The sequence below is a fragment of the Otolemur garnettii genome, unplaced genomic scaffold (assembly GCF_000181295.1).
Source record: "Otolemur garnettii isolate 467f Iridium unplaced genomic scaffold, OtoGar3 scaffold00002, whole genome shotgun sequence".
Classification (NCBI taxonomy): domain Eukaryota; kingdom Metazoa; phylum Chordata; class Mammalia; order Primates; family Galagidae; genus Otolemur; species Otolemur garnettii.
Window position 1 is genome coordinate 3765129 of NW_003852397.1, and position 7067 is coordinate 3772195.

The window sequence follows — 7067 nt, forward strand, 5'->3', positions numbered from 1 at the left end:
TTTTTTTTTTTTTTTTTTTTTGTTGCAGTTTTTGGCTGGGGCTGGGTTTGAACCCACCACCTCCTGGCGCCCTACTCCTTTGAGCCATAGGTGCTGTGCAGGAACTGCATTTTCTTATAAACAGTTAAACAGAAAAGCCAGAGAGAAGGTAACCCATTACAATGGAGAATGATTATTAGGGTCTTCATCAAAGTTTATTCTTATAAGAAAGAAGTTTATATAGGGTGGCCGTAAAGTTTGTGTGCAATTTAAAATAGTGTGCCATCTGTAAGTAAAGAAAAACAGACAGCCTTTAGAATGGGAGAAGATTTTTGCAGATTATGTTTCAGACAAAGGTCTGATAACTAGAATCTACAGAGAAACCAAATCAATCAATAAGAACGAACAACCCCATTTCCTTATGGGCAAGATTCTTGAACGGAAACTTCTCTGAAGATGACAGGTGAATGGCCAACAAACACATGAAAAAATGCTCAACATCTTTAATCATCAGAGTAATGCAAATTAAAACCACTTTGAGATATCATCTAACTCCAGTAATATTAGCCTATATCACAAAATCCCAAAACTGTAGAGTGGTGTGGATGTGGAGAGAAAGGAACACTTCTACACTGCTGGTGGGACTACAAACTAATACAGCCTTTTAAAAAAGAAGTTTGGAGAATTCTCAAGGAACTAAAAGTTGACCTACTACTCAATCCTGCAATTCCTCTACTAGGTATCTACCCACATGATCAAAAATCATTTTACAACAAAGACATTTGCACCAGAATGTTTATTGCAGCCCAAAACCCCATCAAACCATGAATGGATTACCAAATTGTGTACACCATAGAATACTATGCAGTCACGAAAAGGATGGAGATTTTACAGCTTTTTATAGCTTTTTACTAAAAAGAAAGTAGCTCAAGAATGGAAAGAAAAGTATCCAATATTCTCAATACTATTATGAAACCAATATATCATCACCTACATAATATGAACGATAAAACACAACTATAGTGCAGAAAGGAGAAGGAAAGGAGAGGGGTGGGGAAGGAGGAGAATGTGAAGAGGGAGGGTATTTGGTGGGACCGCACCTCTTGTGCACAAAGCAATGGTACATTTCAAAACCACTGAGAGTATAGTAGAAATGTCTTACCACAAGAAATAGGTGAGATGATGGTTATGTTAATCAGTCTGATTTAAGCTTTCCACATTGTATATCAAATCAGCACATTGTACCCCATATTTGTACACAGTTATAATTTAATAACTTAATAAAAAAATAGTGTGCCATTTAAAATTACACATGAACTTTATGGCCACCCTGTACAAGGATATAACTGTAGATTATTTAATTTTATTGTTTTAAGTTATGAAAATCACTGTAGTATCTATAAATAAGTATACATATACCGAGTACCTCTAGATCAGTGCTGTCTAATAAAAGTGTAATGCAAGCCATATAGGCAATATAAAATTTTCTAGTAGCCACCTGAAACAGGTGAAATTAATCTTACTGACATTTTATCTATCCCAGTTATCCAAATATTATCATTTCAACATATAATCAATATAAAAATTATTAATGAGAGTCTGCAGAAGGAAAGAGAAATAAACATACTTCACTTTCGGGCCTTACTCACTGGGATTGCAGAAGCTCAGAGTTAGTGCCAACCCCAGATTAGGTTCTATAACCGCAGAGAAGAATACCAAGGGAGAAAAACCAGGAATAAAAATGGAGATGGCGATACTTCAAAGTAAAAGTATCTGAAGTCCTCAAAACGTAAAGGAGGAAAAAGCAACTCAGGGACCAAAAAGCCTCTGAGGTTAGTTAGTTACATCTTGGAGTGACCATGACATCCAGACTTTTCTGGAAGAATGAGAATTCCTTGAACATGTAATATTCTTTAGGAGGAGGAAGAAGAAGCAAAAGCTGGCAAAAGCAATTGCCCAGTGTCCCAAGCAGAGGGGCATAAAGAAACACTGGCAAAGGAGTCTACAGATGATGACAAATGTACAAGATTTGTACTGGACCATTCATGAGGCCAACCAGAAATGAAGGAGTGAACCCTTGCCAAGTCCTTAAGGAGAGGACTTACACAGGATCTTGGGATATCATTGGGAACACAATCACTTCTCAGATCCTCCCTGTTCAGAAACAGCCAACCTTGTACCCCTAGTATCAGCTCCAGGCTGGTGGCATCCTTGGACCCTCCAGGAGCAGCTGTGGCTTCCCCAACTTGTGATGTTCATGCAGAATCCTCAGGTACCTAGATGGCCGTGAGCCCTCCATGGTCAGTAGATGGCTGTAAGCCCTCCACAGTCAGCTCCATGCCTGTTTCCTGCCTTTTTTTTTTGGCAGAGCGTCTCACCGTGTTGCCTTTGGTAGAGTGCTGTGATGTCACAGCTCACAGCAACCTCAAACTCTTGGGCTTAAGTGATTCTCTTGCCTCAGCCTCCCAAGTAGCTGGGACTACAGGCGCCTGCCAGAACATCCAGCTATTTTTTTGTTGCAGTTGTCATTGTTGTTTAGCAGTCACCGGCTGGGTTTGAACCTGCCAGCCATGATGTATGTGGTCAGCATCCTAACCACTGAGCACAGGTGCTGAGCCCGGTTTCCTGCCTTTTCCATGGCAGTCCTAGCCCCCAGCAGCGGTGGTGACGTAGATCCCAAACTTCAAGAAATTTTGAACCTGGACTCTGACTGTACATGAGAGACACAGATGTTGCAATTCTACCTTCTTATCACTCCTTCTCTACCCCAAGCCCAGTGAAATGAAAATTGAGATTGCATAAGAAAAAATAATTATTAAGGAGATGTTTAACATTATTTTTAATAAGATGAGTGTGTATTTTACATTTACAACACATCATTAGCTGTACTTCAAACGCTCAACATTGGACAGCTGGGTGCTAGACTGTGGGCTTTCCAAGGACACACAAAACAATATTCATTTTATGGCATTTCTTAAAGTCTCAAACTAACTAGAACCCATCCAGAAGGATTAATTAACTCAAACACTTTTCTTCTTGTCCCTCATCCCATCATTTTTTTCTTTTCCCCATTATTTGAAGACAAACAATAACAGCGACAAAACAAAAATTAGAAAACTTAAATAGGGACCACTGAAGCTCAGACTTAGCCGCGTCTCTTTTGTCGTGTTAAGGGGAATCTTTAGCCCAATGGTCAAATCAAATTATCATCTTAATTTTATCCAGCTCTTGAACAAAAAGAAAGTTCCATTTATGGCAATGGTTGCAAATATGGAGCATGTCATTGGGTAATGTACAATAGCTACACAGGAGAGAAAACGTGCACAGACCAAGACTTGCCAAGACATTAGGTAGAAATGATAGTGTTTAATTTTAGAAAGCTGAGAATGTATTTTAAAATGTGAAAAGTGGGCGGCACCTGTGACTCAGTGAGTAGGGCACTGGCCCCATATACCGAGGGTGGCAGGTTCAAAGCTGACCTTGGCCAAATGCAACAAAAAAATAGCCGGGCGTTGAGGTGGGCGCCTGTAGTCCCAGCTCCTTAGGAGGCTGAGGCAAGAGAATTGCTTGAGCCCAAGAGCTGGAGGTTGCTGTGAGCTGTGATGTCACAGCACTTTACTGAGGGCGACAAAGTGAAAAACTCTGTCTCAAAATAAAATAAAATAAAATGTGAAAAGTTAATTATTAATATATTAATAAACCTAAGAAAAACTGTATTATTTTTCATACACACTAAAGAGGCATTTGACAAAATTCAACTACTATTCTTTTTAACCTATCCTCTTAACTCTTAGTCTTGATGAGAAAAAAAAATAATCCTGGCTCAGTGCCTGTGGCTCAAACAGCTAAGGTGCTAGCCATATACACCTGAGCTAGAGGGATCAAATCCAGCCTGGGCCTGCCAAACAATGATGGCTGCAACTAAAAAATAGCCAGGCATTGTGGTGGGTGACTGTAGTCCCAGCTACTAGGGAGGCGGAGGCAGGAGAATCGCTTGAGCCCAGGAGTTGGAGGTTGCTGTGTGCTTTGATGCCATAGCACTCTACCCAGGGTGACAGCTTGAGGCTCTGTCTCAAAAAACAAAAAAACCCTTAAATAAATATGAACTGATGTGTATTTGTTTAATATTATAGGATTGCATGTGTGTTCTTCTGTGTATATCAGAAAAAATTAGCAAATACTTTATGGGGAAACAGAAACATATAAAATTGATATGAAGGAAATGTTAAAAATACTACTGAAGGAACAAAAATAACTTAAATGAACATAAAGACCTATATGTTAAAAGGTAATAAGATCCAATCTTGGCTCGGTGCCTGTGGCTCAAGCGGCTAAGGCGCCAGCCACATACACCTAAGGTGGCGGGTTCGAATCTCCAGCCCGGGCCCGCCAAACAACAATGATGGCTGCAACCAAAAAATGGCCAGGTGTTGTGGCGGGCGCCTGTAGTCCCAGCTACTTGGGAGGCAGGAGACTTGCTTGAGCCCAGGAGTTGGAGGTTGCTGTGAGCTGTGATGCCACGGCACTCTACCCAGGGGATAGCTTGAGGCTCTGTCTCCAAAAAAAAAAAAGGATCCAATCTCATACAGTACTCCATAAAACTAACACCACCTTTCCCCCCCCGGAAACCAGGCAAAATAAAGTCTATGTAGGAATAGTCAACAAATAACAACAGCCAGAAAACCTTGAAAAAGAATAACAATGAGTATTTGTGTGTTGGGGGATGGATGGATACTGACAGCAAATTTTGTTTAGCCCTACTAGATATGATAACATACTATAAAAAGCCTCAGTAATTAAAAAAAAACTATGTACTTTTTCTGTAGACAGACTATGGAACAAAATAGCAAGTCCACACAGTAACCAGACTATATATAGGTCTTTATTATATTTTAGGGAAAAGTCAGACTTTTCAGTAAACAGTGCTGATATAACTAAATACCTATCTGGAAAAAATAAAGTCTAATCTGCATTTCACATAATTTACCAGAATAAGCTCCAAATGTCAAAAAACATCAAAACAAACAACCACAAAACCAGAGGCAATGTTAGAAGACAAAGGACAACAAGGGAAAGAATTTGCATTTTCTATAATAGACAAACCTCCCTGTGGTTGGCTAACAACCCCTCTCCCCACAAAGATGTCCACATCCCTGAACCTATGAATGTTACCTTACATGGCAACAGGAAATTTGAGGATATGTTTAAATTCAGGATTATACCGGACTAACTAGGTGGGCCCAAAGTAAGCACAAGGATCCTTCTGAGAGGGAGGCAGGGTCAGAGTCATAGAAGGTAACACAATGCCAGAAGGAGAGACAGCCTGAAAGATGCTATGCTGCTGGATTTGAAGATGGAGGACGGGGCCACGAGCCAAGGAATGAAGGTAGAAACTAGAAAAGGCAAGAAAATGAATTTTCCCCACGAGCTTCCAGAAGGAATGCAACCCTGCCAACGTCTCAATTTAGTGGCTTCTGCCCAATAAAAAAAATTCCCACCTCCCCAAAACTTCCCTCTTCATGTTGGTAAGGCTGTGAAGAAACAGGCCTCTTACATATGACTGGTGGAAGTGGAAACTGGCTGTAATTTCACAATGTTATCAAAATTATAAATGTATTTGCCCCATGACCCAATAATCCCACATTCAGGAATTAATCTTATCAATAAACTTACATACATGTGAAATATATACAAAGTGGGAAAGCAATCATTCAAATTAGGTCATCCTTGTCATATCCAGCATTGAGAAGCCAGGGGTAAGTCACTCAGGACACACAAAACTGCTCCAAGTGCACAATTCTCTATAAGTCTGGCTGCTAAAACTACCTGCTTGCAACTACTTTTACCCATGCCATCACTCACCGATCACAACCTGCCAGCTCCCACAACCTTCCTACTGCCAATGAACTTTCTCAAAGAGTAATACATAACATTTCTCTCTTTTTTTTTTTTGGCCGGGGCTGGGTTTGAACCTGCCACCTCTGGCATATGGGGCCGGTGCCCTACTCCTTTGAGCCACAGGCACCACCCAACATTTCTCTTTTTTTTATAAAACCCACAACCTTCTCTTTGTTCTTTGAACATCCCAAAGTCTATCCCAAAATGCAGTCTGCATGTATGCCCCAAATTTCAATTCTTTCTTCCTAAATAAAACGTAAAATTTAGAGATTCGCCTCACTTTATTAGATATTTTATTTGACTTTGACAAAAGTTACAGTCTATGGCTGACCCAGCTGCCAGGGCCATCCTTTAAAAACACAGGCCAGAGCCACACTGGACACTGCAGGCATCTCCTCCTAAAGGTCTCTGTACTTGCCATTCTGTCACACTCTCTCCCTGGATGTTTGCATGGCTAGATGCTTCTTCATTGCTTTTAGGTCTCTGCTCAAAATTCAACTCATCTTTAACAGTCTACCTCTGGCCAGTAACAGTGGCTCACACCTGTAATCCTAGCACTTTGGGAGGCTGAGACGGGTGGATTGGTTGAGTTCAGAAGCTCCAGACTAGCCTGAGGAAGAGTGAGACCCTGTGTCTATTAAAAATAGAAAAATCAGCAGGGGAGGCTGAGGCAAGAGGGTCACTTGAGTCCAAGAGTTTGAGTTGCTGTGAGCTATGATGACATGGCACTCTACCCCAGGTGACTGAGCCTGTCTCAAAAAAAAACAAAAAAAAAGTCTACCTTCCCACCCATCATTTCCTATCCCTAACCCTGCTTTAAACCCTTTTTCCCCTGGTATTATAGGACCCCTTCCTATTTGTTTAATAGTTTATTTTTTGTCTCCTTTACTATTAATAGAACGTAAGCTCCAGAATCAGCACCTAATACAGTATGTTAGGTATGTAATGACTACTTTTTTTTTTTTTTTTTTTTTTAGGTGCACAAAGCTTTATTTCCATTTGGTCCAAGGCTTGGGAGAGGACTCCAGGGTGTTTAAAAAGCTGCCTTGTGGCTGGAGGAAGAGGCTCTGGCAGAAGCCCTTGATAGTTGAAAAGGGCTCCTCAGAGGTCGCTGGGCTCCGCAGGCTCCTGGTCGTGCTTGAGAGTGAGTCTTTCCAAGAGATACTCGCCCAGCCCAGCCTGGGGGCCAG

At 41.0% G+C, this 7067-nt stretch overlaps 1 protein-coding gene across 1 annotated transcript in view; it reads right to left on the minus strand.

The window, feature by feature from the left end:
- The window catches only part of PDSS2 (decaprenyl diphosphate synthase subunit 2), a 160212-nt gene that overhangs the window by 69554 nt on the left and 83591 nt on the right, over positions 1-7067 (minus strand). The gene's annotated exons all lie outside the window — the stretch shown is intronic.